Consider the following 15,424-nt stretch of genomic DNA (forward strand, 5'->3'; position numbering starts at 1 on the left):
TCCTGGGCAGAGTCCCAGCATCATAGACTCCCCACAGGGCTGGGAATTACAAGCACTCTTCTGTGATATGCCACAGCAAAGAAAAATGCCAGGCTGTTTCCTGGATCACCTGTAGATCAGTATTCCACTAGCTGCATCCAACATTTCCCACTAAGTATAGCTAATTGAGAACATCAGCATAAGAATTAAATGTATACTGTTATTTACATACTTCACAGGTTAAGGCTATCCATTTAACTTGGTTGCCATATCCAGGTTCAAAGACAATTTAGTTCTTCATCTCAAAGACTAATTTCTCTAAAAATGAAAACCACATCAATATAACCATATATATGAGGGGCTTCCACAAGTTGACAGAAAATGGAATTAAAAGGTAATGCAATATTTGGTTAAGAGGAAATCCAAGATCCCTGCATCTCATAACAAAGTACCTGGGTTTGATCCCTGGTTCTGGCACCTGATTCCAGCTTACTGTTGGTACAGACTGTGGGAAGCAGCAGTGATGGCTCAGAGAGCTGGGTTCCTGCCACCCATATGGAAGAACCAGACTGAGTTCTTGGCTCCTGGCTTCAGCTCCTGGGCTATTGCAGGAATTTGGGGAGTGAACCATGGATAGGAGCTCTCTTTCTGTATATATTGCCTCTCTGCCTATCAAATGAAAATTTTAAAGATAATTCACATTTCCATGAACTTTTGAAATTAATTCATTTTTTAAAAAGTTAATATAACTCATATTTATTTCACAGTGTCTAAAGACAGATATTCCCTAAAGTATCTTCTAGGTTCAAGATGGTCTTTTAAAAGGGATGAATTTCAGCTATATCAATATTAGAGATAATTGAATGTGCTAAATTCACATTGGTTAACTGACCAATGACAATATTAATAATGAACATTTATGCAGTATTTACTATGTGCTGTACTTATATTTATTCATTAAATCTTCACAACAATCCTAGGTTGTAGGTATTACTTTTGTCTCCATTTTACTGACAAGAACAACAAAGCAAAGGCAGGTTAAGCAACTCACACAAAGACACACAGCTGGAATTTTTTTTAAGATTTATTTATTTGAAAGGTAGAGTGATAGGAAAAGAGGAGAGAGATATCTTCTATCAGTGTGTTCACCCCCTAAATGACTACAGCAGCCAGGTCATGGCCAGGCAGAAGCCAGAAGCCAGGACCTCCATCGAGGTCTCCCACAAGGGTGACAGGGACCTAAATATGTGAACCATCATCTGTTGCTTTCCCAAGTACGTTAGCAGGAAGCTGGATGGGAAGTGGGGCAGCCAGGACTTGAATCAGCACTCACATACGCGATGCTGACGTCACAAGCAGTGAGTTAAACTACTGTGCCACAATGCCAGCCTCACAGCTGGGCTTTGAAATTTGTTCTCTACTATGTTATACTGCATCTGAAAGATAGCAGGGGGAAACCATGAAAATAACTCATCTAAGCTATGCTTACATGACCCTGAAAATCTGCTTAAAGAATATCACAATGCCTCTGACTTCTCCCTCCACAGTCAGAGAATGGTTCCTGAGCACATCTGCTCTGCCAGGTGGTGAATATTATTATTTCTGTTAATTTTGCAATAAATCCTGGTTCTGATCACTGAGTACATCAAGTCTGGTGTAGACTTTCACAATGGAACACCGGTGACCGAGCAGCCTTGCGTGAGTTCCCTTGGCAGCTGGTTTCATGTAATACTGCTCTTATTAAAATACCCTGCAGGGTGAATATTTGGCATAGAGGTTAAAATTCTGCATGAGACACCCACATCCCGTATCAGTATGCCCAGTCTGAGTCCCAATCAACTCTCATTCTTACCATTGCAGACTCTAGAAGGCAAGAAGTGATTGGGTCCCTGCCACCCACATGGGAGTTCTGGATTGAGTGCCTGGCTCTTGATTTCAACCTGGCCTACCCCTAACTATGATGTGCATTTGGTCAGTGAGCTAGTGGGTAAGATCTCTCTCTCTCTCTCTCTCCCCTTCTCCCCCTCCCTCCCTCCCTCCCTCCCTCTCCTCCTCCCTCCCTCCCTCTCTCTTTCCCTTTCAAATAAATGAAAAAAAAATGAAATATGCTGAGACACCATCACATCCTCACCCTTGACTCTACCAACCTGCCCAGCATTCCTGAGCATACCTGAGCTCTGGATCAGGCATGGGTATCTAACCCTATAACTTTTAACAGCGTTATTGGAATACTATTGAGGCAATAATTAATTATCAGAAAAATCACAAGTAAGATAGAGTAAACCAGTAAATGACATTAGTAATAAGAGGCTGCAGATGTTTATCCACCAAAAGCATCAAAAGCTGAAGGTGCTTTCAGTTATAACGATTCTGTTAACCTACCATTGGGAGCATTATGATGAGGCCTGGAAAATCATTCCTTCCTGATTAAATATTATTCCTTTCATGATAACAGAAAAACAGATTCAGTGAGACTTCAGTCTCATTGAAATCAGCAATACTCCACTCTACACTTTTGAAAATTTCCATCCTTTGAAGGCCATTACTAGGCTCACAATGGCCCAAGAGGAGGTCTTGGTTGGGCTGCATCCTCTGACATAGCCATGTGGCACCGTATGGTCCTTCCATTTATTCATTCAGTGAAAAATAACTCAGAACCTGTCAGGACCTGGCCTGGTGCTGATGACATACCCTTGAGGAGCTAATAATCTAATCAGAGATATAAACATTAAACAATACAGTTAAGCATGAAAAGTAGTCACTGGTTTCAGTAACTCCAGAAGCCATAGAAAATTCTGCCGTTGTTATTATTTTCACATCTCATCTTCATAGGTTATTTTAAACTCCTCTACACTACCCTTGTCCTTCATTTGCTTTTCCTAGAGCTGCTTAAAACCTTCCATTTATTTGTCCTCAGACCCACTCTCCATCTTTTTCGACAGTGCTATGTATCTCAGGATGTATGTAGAGTATATCAGAAGGCTGCTGCCCTTGGCTTCCTATTGGACTTACTCAAAGGAAAGCAGTGACCAGAAATGTTTGAAACAGGAGGAAAAATGGAGAGTAAGGTCAGAGTACTTTTCCAACAACTCTTTCCCTGTGGCATCACTGGGGGGTGGCCACAATCCTCAACTGAAGACCACAGCTTCAGTCAGGCATTTGGGGAGCAAACTATTGGATTGAAGACTTTTCTTTGTCCATTTCTATCTCCCTGCCTCTTAAACAAATAAAATTTTAAAAAGAAATTTAAAAAGAAATAGGACAGAATGGACCAAGTTGAGTTAAGGTGTTTCCTGACCTAGTTGACTAACATTGCCACAGATATTTACAATAGTTTCATTATTAATGAACAGCATAGATTTTTAGGTTGCTTTCCACCTCTGCTCTTCTTTACGTGAACTATTATATGTATGAGCTGAATACAAGTAATACAATGATATTGAAGCAGATCATTTGTTCCTGAGCAGAGATACCTGGACGGTGGACCTCACCTAGTGCTTACATTTTCCAAGCCTGCAAAATAGAAATCATCAAACTGAGATTTTCTGATGACATCTTGCATGGTAGAGTCTTGTAAAATCGGGAAAGCTCAATTTTTTCCTCCCAAAAATTGAGCCTTTTAACAGCCAAGCAAATGGTGGGCATGCAGCAGTTGTCTGCTCAAAACTTACTTCAGTAGTCCATGTGCTTTAGTTTCAATCCACTGGTTCACTTCCCAAATACCCACAACAGCCAAGGCTGGGTCAAGCTAAAACCATGAGCCCAGAATTCAATCCACATGTCCTAGGAGGGTGATAGGGAACCAAGTACTTGAGCCATTACCTGCTGCCTCTCCAAGTGTACAGTAACCAGAAGCTAGAATCAGAAGTGGAGCCTGGATTTGACTCCAGGCATTCTGCTATGGAATGCAGGCATCCAAAACAGTGTCAACAGCTGTGCCAAACCCATTGTGCTTTTCCATTTCTCTTATCAATTCATTTTTAATGAACTGCTACAACAGAAAATGAATTAATTATGTGGTTGCTTTCCCTTTATCTCAAGAAAATCATTAAGAACTAACATTTTTCTAACAGAATTGGAAAGCTTCTGCTATAATAATTTGACATAAAACTTCAATAGTGCACAAGTGGAGTTTTTGGCTACTTTTTTTAGATAGAGAACTGCTATTATCCAGAGAATCTTTAGGATAAAATGCCCTATTGTCACCAAATTAAATACATAGCATCTGCTCTCAGTTATAAAATGACAGTGACAGTGTATCACCCACCTAATCCCAGCTGATCAGTAAACTAACCAGGAACTAGGAGTCTAGGAAGTTTCTGACCTTCAGACCAAAATAAACGAACATAAACTCTGAGGAATCAGTACCTTAGACTTAGGGCTCCAGTTTGATTTAAGCTTAATTCTTTTTATAAAACAGAATCCATCTTTTTTCCCCAAAGCACATCAATAGCTATCCAGCTAACAAGGAAATCTAACTGACAGTTAAAGAACAACCAACATGAGCGTAACAGTGGAGGAACTGGCAAAATGGAATTGCTGCAATCTTTAATTACAAACAAAACTCTGGAAGACTGCTCTTACTTTTCAGTAGCTATAGTCTGCAGGCCTCAAAGGTGAAGGGGCTGAGAGGTATTTGTGATTATTGCAAAAGAAACAAAAATTGGAAAAAAGAAAAAATAATTGGCTGTCTCCTTACTCCTCTTTGACTCACTCTTTAGATTTTTGCTACCCAAGCAAAAATGGTATTCTGAATATTGAGAAGGTTATCTCATGGAGATAAGTTAAAACTTTCTGATGCTGTTATGAAAATATCAATTATTGAATTATCATAAGTCTGAAATAAATAGGATCAGCTTCAGCTTATTGTTCTGTCTTCTGAGTTGGTGTCTGGCATTCTCATCATCCAAAACATTAATGGGGAAGCTTGGATTTTATCCACACAGATAAATTGATTTTTAAATATAAAATACAAAAATGAATCCTGGAAAATAAAAGGTCTGTTGTCATCAAACCACTAAAACTTTTGCTTGTTAGTGAAAACATCATAAACACCTGGAAAATCAACTTCAGGAGAATGGAAAGACCAGGTACAAAATACAGATTTTTTTTTTCCAAATGGAATTCTAGTAGAATAAATTCACTACCATTGCTAATAGAAACTCTTAGCAATGTATAAAGACAAGAGGAATTCCTTTGCAAGGTGTATTAGTCAGCTTTTCATCCCTGTAACTAAATACCTCACACTGGCTACTTCAGAAGGAAAGACATTTATTTTGGCTCACTTGTTTTGTAGATTCACAGTTCAAGATCAGGTGGGCTCCACTGGTTCACCCACCTGGTGAGAACAGAGATTGGTGATGGCAGAGTGTGTGGAGGTAACATTATTTGACATGCCAGGAAGGACAGAGCAGGTGACCCTGACTCAGCTTAAGTAACCCAAGAACAGGCTTCCAGTGCCCTAAGGACCTCCAATTAAGCCCACCTTGTAAACAGCATAATAGGATTAAATTTTCATTCTTTTCCTATCATCAGCTTATAACTTTGGAGATTAAGCAACTGCATGAGTTCAGGAACAAATCTTGTTCAAACAATAGCACAAGGCAAGGGTGTCAACTAAAGGCCTAGAACAAAATGAATATAACCTAGTATAGGCATTGTCTTCAAAGTCAGTAAGAAGAGAAGAGACCTACCATCATGCTTTATCAAATTCAGATTGGAAATCCTATGTTATGCAGAACAAAAAAGGTAAAGTGGAAGTTAGAGAAGGAGAAATGGTAAAGGTAAGGAGAGAATAAGGGAAGTAGAAGTAGGGGAAAGATAAAGAGGAATGAAAGAAGGAAAAGTATAAGGAATGAGAAATAAAAACAGTATCATTTTTTGTAAACAGCACTGTTTTCCACACAGAAAATTCAGGAAACTCTGTAGACCAAAAATTAGATGCAAAAAGTAAGTCTACAATGTTTGCTGAATATAAAATCAATACCCATAAAAAAGTCAATTACATTCCTATGCATGAACCAATAGAAAATGTAATTTTTAGAGATGCTATTTAAGTTATTTAAAGTAACCTATAAGATACTTACAAATAAATCTTGCAAAAGATGTGCCAGAATTTTATTGAGAAAAATACAAAACTCTATTGAAGGACATAAAACTTAAGTATTTATGGATGGCAAAACTCAATATCTTAAAGATGTCACGTCTTACCAAATTAATCTATAAATTAAATATAATTCTAGTCAAAATTTAATAGGGCTTTTCAGGCAATATGACAAGCTGCTTCTAAAATTTATATGGAAAGAACCAGCCAATTATAATCAAGAAGACAATTTTGAGGAAAAAGGACAATGTGGGTAACACCAGATCATATGTAAAGATGTTATACAGGGATAGAAATAAAGAAACTGGAGTGTTCAGCAAGGAGAAACACTCAAACAATGGAGCAAAATATCCCAAAAGCAAATTCTTATATGGACACAAGATTATATGCTATAATGGAGATGACATCACAAATTGAAGGGAGTAGATGAACTAATCAATAAATGATGCTGAAATGGATAGTTAATTTGGTAGACATTAACAGTTCTCAGTGGTGTCCAATTTTCCTTTCCTTACAAAGTCTACATTTCCACCACGACTTGCAGTTGGCCAGCCCATGTGACAGAGTGTAGCCATTAACAATTAGAAGTGATAAGAAAGCAGGTAAGAGATCTCCCTGCCTCTTCTCTGCAGAGAATCCAGTGTCTTCCAGAACTGCAGAATCACTTCTGCCTGATTCTTTGAGAAACAGGTAAAGCAGAGAATGAACTGTGCTCACCCACACCTGTACAGCCACCAATGTTGAATATTATAAGCAAGAAACAAGTCTGTTGAAGCCATTGCAATTTATGGCTTAATTTGTTACTGCATGGGGCTGGCGCTGTAGTGTATTGGGTAAAGCTGCCACCTGCAGTGCCAGCATCCCATATGGATGCCAGTATGAATCTCTGCTGCTCCACTTCTGATCCAGCTCCCTGCTAATGTGCCGAGGAAAGCAGTGAAAAATGGCCCAAGTCCTTGGTCCCCTGCACGTGGGAGACAGGAAAGAAGCAAGCTCCTGGCTTCGGATCAGCTCTGACTGTTGTGGCCATTTGGGGAGTAAACCAGTGGATGGAAAACTTTCTCTCTCACTCACTTGCTCTCTCTCTCTCTCTCTCTCTGCTTCTGCCTCTCTGTAACTCTGCCCTTTTTTTAAGATTTATTTATTTATTTGAAAGTCACAGTTACACAGAGAGAGAGGCAGAGAGAGAGAGAGAGGTCTTCCATCCAATGGTTCACTCCCCAGATGGCCGCAACAGCTGGAGCTGCGCCGATCCAAAGTCAGGAGCCAGGAGCTTCCTCTGGGTCTCCCATGCAGGTGCAGGGGCCCAAGGACTTGGGCAATCTTCTACTGCTTTCTCAGGCCATAGCAGAGAGCTGGATCAGAAGTGGAGCAGCCGGGACTAGAACCGGCACCCAAATGGGATGCCGGCGCTTCAGGCCAGGGCGTTAACCCACTGAGCCAGAGCGCTGGCCCCTGCCTTTCAAGTAAATAAATAAATCTTTAAAAAAAAGTTGTTGCTGGGGCATAACTAGCTTACCTGATTATTCAATTATCCTATGAAAACAATAAAATTAGATCTCTACCTTACACTAGAGGTGAATTTAATTTAATTTATACCTAAATATGAAAAAAAGAAAACCTTGAAAATTTTTAGAATGTACAAAATTATCCTATGACTTTAGGGCACAAATGATTTATTAAAGCACAACCAAACTCAACCCACAATGAAAAATGCTTATAAATTTGAGTACTGTAAATTACATTTTAAAATTTCTCTACAACAGACACTATAACCAAAGTAAAAATCTAAGTCACAATTTAAAGAATATATATGCAACACATAAAACTAAAAAAAATTAGTATCTAGTATACAGAGATATCTACAAAGCAATACTGTATCATCTCTTGAATAAAGAATAAATGTATTTCTATTTTAATAAATATTGTGTATTATATGTATTAAAGTAATGTGATGTAATAATACTCTAACTAAATAAAGTAGATGCAAGTGCTTGTGATCAGGGAAACAACATAAAAGATGTGGACTGTGGCTTGCCTTATAATCTCCTCTGCCCATAGTGTTACTAAATGCTGGATCTCTATGGACCAGCAGGCCTTTTTTATCCAGCCTTTCTTGTTTCTCTTAGAAATGTTTTCCCCCTAATGAGATTATAAACTCTCCAGGCAGGGGTTGCAATCTGCAATCCACATGCTTATTCTGCCTGCAGGTGGTTTTGGCTTACCTAGCATGATGTGTTTTCAAAGATTTTATGCAAATGTCTCTAAGTGAAACTGTGAAGCTCCTCCATTCACAGTAGGCCCCATCATTCTCTGATTATCAGCCCAACTCATCCTATCTGCCTGACCTATGTATGCATTTGAGTTATGACTTGTGCAGGTGGGCAGTAATTAGCCTTAATTTTTCAAAACTTCTTTTTTTTATGTATCTGAGAGACAGAAACACTCAGAGACAGACAGAAAGCAAGAGCTCCCATCTGCTGATTCATTCTCCAAAGGTGCACAATGTCTGAGAACAAAGCCAGGGGTTGGGAACTCAATACAGGTCTCCCTTAAGAGTGACAGGAACTCAATAACTGAGCCATAACCTGTGACTCCTAGACTCTGCATTATCAGGTAGATGGAATCAGGAACTGGAACCAGGAATCAAACCAAAGTACTGCAATGTGGTGTGTGGGTATCTTAACTGGCATCTTAATGGCTAAGTTAATCATATACCCCTAGCCTTCATTTTTTAAACTGATAAACCTGCACAGTCACAAATGACCAGATAATAGGTTAATTGCTGGAGCAACATAAATAAATAAAACACTGTCTCTGGCTTCACTGGCACTCCAGGCCTGTTAAACACAAGTACATACATAAGTAAATTACAAGACTAGTAATTGCAATTAGAGCTATATGCAACATAGCACCAACAGGCAGAAGAGACTTACTAAAGCACAGGTCAAAGGCTTGCATAGAAGTTGTTTATAAAGGCTTCTTAGAGAAATGATATTCGAGGTACAATTTGAAGAATAAATGCCCAAGCAATCAAAAGGGAAAAGGTCATTCCTGACAGAGGAAACCTCAAATCTAAAATCACATAATCAAGAAACAAGTGAATCTAGAATATGGAATCCACCAAGTGTGCAAGGGTGTCATAGTTCACTCAAGCTGCTATAACAAAATACTATAGACTGGACGGTTTACAAACAACAAAAAGTTACTTCTCACAGTTCTGGAGGCTAGAAAATCCAACGTTTCATGTCTGGTGAGAGCCCTTTCCACTTGGTGCCTTCTCACTATGTCCTCATACAGCGGAAGGCAGTAGCTAGCTCCCTGTGCTCCCTTTTATGTGGGCACTAATATCTGCCTTCAATGATCTACTCACCCCATAAATGTTCCACCTCCTAACATCACACCTAGGTTGTTAGGATTTTAGCATTTAAATTTTGGGGAGACACAAAATCCAGATCATAGCACTGCATGGTGGAAGATGAGGCAGCAGCTTTATTACAAGGGATTTGTACAATTATACTGAAAACCAGGGCTCTGTTATTTTTAAAATGGGTGATTTGGACAAATTACTTAACAGCTGCCTCAAGTATCAAGTATGGATGGTATTTTCTTCCAGAGCAATATAATGTTATAATATTTGGTTAAATTCTTTGCATAGCACCTAGAATATGAGAGATGGTATCCAGAAATATTCATTTACTCTAACTCAGAGCAGCTCCCCAGGCCTTTTGGTCACTTTGATGGCCTACCTATAGAGGTATATTATAGTGTTTCTTCTTGACATTTATCTGTATTTTATAAATTGTCAATTTGAATTGAATTCTATAATTGAATCAAATAAAGCTCTTTAAAATAATGCAAAACTTTTTTGGTTCACATAGGCAAGCTTATTCTAAAATGTATACACATAAAGAACATAGACATTGTTTAGGGCAGCTGATGTGCTACAGTGATTTAAGCTGCTGTCTGGGATGCCAACATCACATATTAGAATGTTTCCTTTGGCTGGCACCGCGACTCATTTGGTTAATCCTCTGCCTGCGGTGCCGGCACACCAGGTTCTAGTTCCGGTTGGGGCGCTGAATTCTGTCCTGGTTGCTCCTCTTCCAGGCCAGCTCTCTGCTGTGGCCAGGGAGTGCAGTGGAGGATGGCACATGTCCTTGAGCCCTGCACCCACATGGGAGACCAGGAGGAGGCACCTGGCTTCTGGCTTTGGATTGGTGCAGCACGCCGGCCATGGCAGCCATTTGGGGGGTGAATCAACAGAAAGGAAGATTTTTCTCTGTCTCTCTCTTTCACTGTCTAACTCTGCCTGAAAAAGAAAGAAAGAAAGAAAGAAAGAAAGAAAGAAAGAAAGAAAGAAAGAAAGAAAGAAAGAAAGAAAGAAAGAAAGAAAGAAAGAAAGAAAGAAAGAAAATTTCCTTCAAAGTCCCAGCTACTTCACTTCTGATCCAGTTTCCTGCTAATGCTTCCTGGAAGGCAGCAGATAATGGCTAAAGCACTTGGGATTCTGCCACTCAACTGTAAGATGCTGGTGGAGCTCCTGGCTCCTGGCTTCAGCCTGGCCTTGCTCTGGCTATTGTGAGCATTTGGAGAATGAATGAGCATATGGAAGATATCTCTCTCTCTCTCTCTCTCTCTGTTTCTTTCTTCTTTTCATGTAGAAGAAAATAAGTAAACATTTTTAACTGGTTAAATACAATTTTTTAAAATAAGAACATAGTTAGAAGAATACTCTACTTAATATCATAATATTTATTATGAGTTCTTAATGAGATAAATGCCTAGGAGTGTGACTGCTGAGTCATTTGGTAAATGAATGTTCTGTTTTTACAAATTACCTGCCTAAATATGTTCTAAAGCAACTCTATAATTTCATATCCCATCAGCAATGTATAATATATAAATATTATATACATATATACAACATATAATATATCCATATCATAATATTTAATATCCAAGTGCACAGTCACAATTACCAAAAGAATCTTATTAGGAGAGGAACAGACAAAGAAATCAATGGAACAGAACGAGGAACCCAGAAATAGTCACACAAATACTGATTTTAAAAAGTGATTTTTAACAACAGTGCGAAAACAATTCAATGGAGGAAGGGTTGAATTTTCAACAAGTAGTGCTGGAACAATTGGGCATCCTTAGGCAAAGAAAAAGAGAAGGAAAAATAACCTGGACCAAGACCTCACACCTTACACAAAAATTAACTGAAAAATACATCACAGAACCAAATGTACAACATAAAACTATAAATTTTTTATAAAAAACTCATAGGTGAAATTTTTCAACACCCAGGATTTAGTGAAGAAATTTTACACTTAACATCAAAATACAACTCATAAAAGGAAAAATTTTAAATTGAATCTCATTTAAATTTAAAACATTTTCTCTGCAAAAGATTCTTAAGAAATGAAAAGGTAATTTATACACTAGGGAAAAATATTGCAAGCAACATACCTGACAAAGAACTCGTATCCAGAATATATAAAGAACATTCAAAACACACCAACAGGTGCCTGCACTGTGGTGCAGTAGGTTAACGTCCTGGACTATGGTGCCGGCATCCCATATGGGCGCTGGTTTGAGACCCAGCTGCTCCACTTCCCATCCAGCTCTCTGCTAAGGCCTTGGAGAGCAGTGGAGGATGTCCCAAGTCCTTGGGCCCTTGTACCCACGCAGGAGACCCAGAAGAGGCTCTTGGCTCCTGGCTTCAGATGGGTGCAGCTCCGGCCATTGTGGCCAATTGGGGAGTGAGTGACCCATCAGATGGAGGACCTCTCTCTCTTTCTCTCTCTCTGCCTCTCCTCTCTCTGTGTAACTTTGATTTTCAAATAAATAAATAAATCTTTAAAAGAAAACAACAAAAACAAAAAGCCATTCTACGTTGAATGGGCATAAGACATAAGCAAACATTTCACCAAACAGACATATGGCTGTCAAATAACCATGTGAAACATATTCACTATCATTAATCACTAGAGAAATGCAAGTGAACACCACAATGAGATATCATTAAGCACCTGTCAGAATGTTTAAAATTTAAAATAGTGATAATACCTAATGATAATGGAGATGAGGAAAAACTTGATCAGTCATATATTGCTGGTGGAATATGAAATTGTAGAGTTGCTTTAAAACATATTTAGGCAGGTAATTTATAAAAACTGAACATGCATTTACCAAATGACTCAACAATCACACTCCTAGGCATTTATCCCATTAAAAAATGCTACATTCACACACAAACATGCACATGAATGTTAATAGAAGCTGTATTAGTCAAGGCTGTCCAATGACAACCAAACCAAGAATGCATGTATGTGTGTATACATGTGTTTGGAGAATAAGAAGTGGGAGAGAATCAGCTTATGTGGTTTTGCGGGACTGGCAAAGCTAAAATCCTTAGAGTTGGAGGGGGCTGGAGACCCAGGGATGAGCTGATTTTTCAGGCTTGAGTCTGAAGGTAGGGCAGAGGCAGAATTCCTTCTTTCTTGAGGAATAACAGCGTTTTCTCTTAAAATTTTCAACTGACTTGGTAAGATCCATTCACATTAAAGTAATCTGCTTTACTCAAAGTCTACTTATTTAAATGTTTATTACACTTTAAAAATATTTACATTACAACATCTAGACTGGTGTTTGATCATGGCCTCCCCAAGCTAACACGTACAATTTTTTTAAAGATTTATTTTATTTATTTGAAAGAGTTATAGAGAGAGGTAGAGACAGAGAGAGAGGTCTCCCATCTGCTGATTCACTTCCCGGATGGCCGCAATGGCTGGAGCTGCGCCGATCTGAAGCCAGGAGCCAGGAGCTTCTTCTACGTCTCCCATGTGGGTACAGGGGCCCAAGGACTTGGGCCTCTCTTCTACTGCTATCCCAGGCCATAGCAGAGAGTTGGATCGGAAGAGGAGCAGCCAGGACTAGAACTGGTGCCCATATGGGATGCCGGTGCTTCAGGGCAGGGCTTTAACCTGCTAAGCCACAGCACCTGCCCCAAACATACAATTAATCAAGACAGCATCTTTTCCTGATAACCAAAAAATGGAAACAACTCAAATGTCCTTCAACACGTTAATGACTAAACAAACTGTGGTACATCTGGACCATGAAATAGTACTCAGCAATGGAAAGAAACAAACTACTGATGCAAGCAATGACTTGGAGAACTCTCAAAGGCACTGGGGTGGGGGGGACCTCAAAAGATACTATCTAATCCCATTTATGTAACAGCTCTAAAGTAACAGAATTATTTTTGTAGAGATGAAAACAGATTTGTGGCTTCCAGGAGTTAGGAATAGGAGGAGGGCATAGGTATGATTTGAAAGGAGTGGCAGCCGGCGCCGCGGCTCACTAGGCTAATCCTCCGCCTTGCGGCGCCGGCACACAGGGTTCTAGTCCCGGTCGGGGCGCCGGATTCTGTCCCGGTTGCCCCTCTTCCAGGCCAGCTCTCTGCTGTGGCCCGGGAGTGCAGTGGAGGATGGCACAAGTGCTTGGGTCCTGCAGCCCATGGGAGACCAGGAGAAGCACCTGGCTCCTGCCTTCGGATCAGTGCGGTGCGCCAGCCGTGGCAGCCATTGGGGGGTGAACCAACGGCAAAGGAAGACCTTTCTCTCTGTCTCTCTCTCTCTCACTGTCCACTCTGCCTGTCAAAAAAAAAAAAAAAAAAGAAAGGAGTGGCAGGAAGGAACCTTCTGGTGATGCAACAGCTTTTTGTACTGATTGGGGTAGTGGCAGCTACATAAATCTATAGGTGCAGTAAAATTACATAGAATTATAAACACACACATACATATACACATACAATCATGTACAAAACTGGTAAAATGTGAATAATCTCTGTAGGATGTACCAATGTTAGTTCTCTTTATTGTGATTTTGTGCTACAGTTACACAGATCTTACCATTGGAGGAAACTGGATAAAGGATACAAGAGACTTCCTTCTATATTGTTTTTGCAAATTCCTGTGAATTCATAGTCATTTCAAATTAAATGATCTTTAAAAGTGCATGGCCTTCTTAGAACCAGCCATTAAGGCATTCAGATCTGGCTAAAAAGCTCATGAGAATATTTCAGGCATGGAAAGCCAAGACACTGTGGCAAAAAAAAAAAATGACCTAAATGAAAGATCTCTATGAGTGATATGAGTGAGATCCCCTCGGAAAAAAACAGGCCATCAAAGAAGGAGGTACCTTTCTCGGAAGGGAGGAGAGAACTTCACTTTGACTATGGCCTTGTTTAAATAAGATCAGAGTTGGCGAACTCAAGAGGCTTCCATAGCCTAGGCAGCTCATGACAAGAGCCTCGAGTGATGACTGACGTCATAAATAAGAGTGTCAATTGTTAAATCAACAGGGGCCAGCACTGTGGTTCACTTGGTTAATCCTCCGCCTGAGGCACTGGCATCCCATATGGGCACCGGCTTCTAGTACCAGTTGCTCCTCTTCCAGTCCAGCTCTCTGCTGTTGCCCAGGGGGGCAGTGGAGGATGGCCCAAGTGCTTGGGCCCCTGCACCCACATGGGAGACCAGGAAGAAGCACCTGACTCCTGGCTTCGGATCAGTGCAGCTCCGGCCGTGGTGGCCATTTGAGGGGTAAACCAACGGAAGGAAGACTTTTCTCTCTGTCTCTCTCACTGTCTATATCTCTGTCAAAAGAAAAAAAAAAACTTAAAAAAAAATCAACAACAGGAGTCACTGTGTACTTACTCCCCCATGTAGGATCTCTGTCCTTAATGTGTTGTACTATGTGAATTAATGGTATAACTAGTACTCAAACAGTACTTTATACTTTGTGTTTCTGTGTGAGTGCAAACTGTTGAAATCTTTACTCAGTATATACTAAATTGATCTTCTGTATATAAAGATAATTGAAAATGAATCTTAGGCCGGCGCCGCGGCTCACTAGGCTAATCCTCCGCCTTGCGGCGCTGGCACACCGGGTTCTAGTCCCGGTCGGGGCGCCGGATTCTGTCCCGGTTGCCCCTCTTCCAGGCCAGCTCTCTGCTGTGGCCAGGGAGTGCAGTGGAGGATGGCGCAAAATGCTTGGGCCCTGCACCCCATGGGAGACCAGGAGAAGCACCTGGCTCCTGCCATCGGGTCAGCACGGTGCGCCGGCCGCAGCGCACCGGCCGCGGCGGCCATTGGAGGGTGAACCAATGGCAAAGGAAAACCTTTCTCTCTGTCTCTCTCTCTCACTGTTCACTCTGCCTGTCAAAAAATAAAAAATAAATAAAAAAATAAAATGAATCTTGATGAAGAATGGGATGGGAGATGGAGTGGGAGATGGGATGGCTATGGGTGGGAGGGTGGTTATGGGGGAAAA

The sequence above is a fragment of the Oryctolagus cuniculus genome, chromosome 15 (assembly GCF_964237555.1).
Source record: "Oryctolagus cuniculus chromosome 15, mOryCun1.1, whole genome shotgun sequence".
NCBI lineage: Eukaryota > Metazoa > Chordata > Mammalia > Lagomorpha > Leporidae > Oryctolagus > Oryctolagus cuniculus.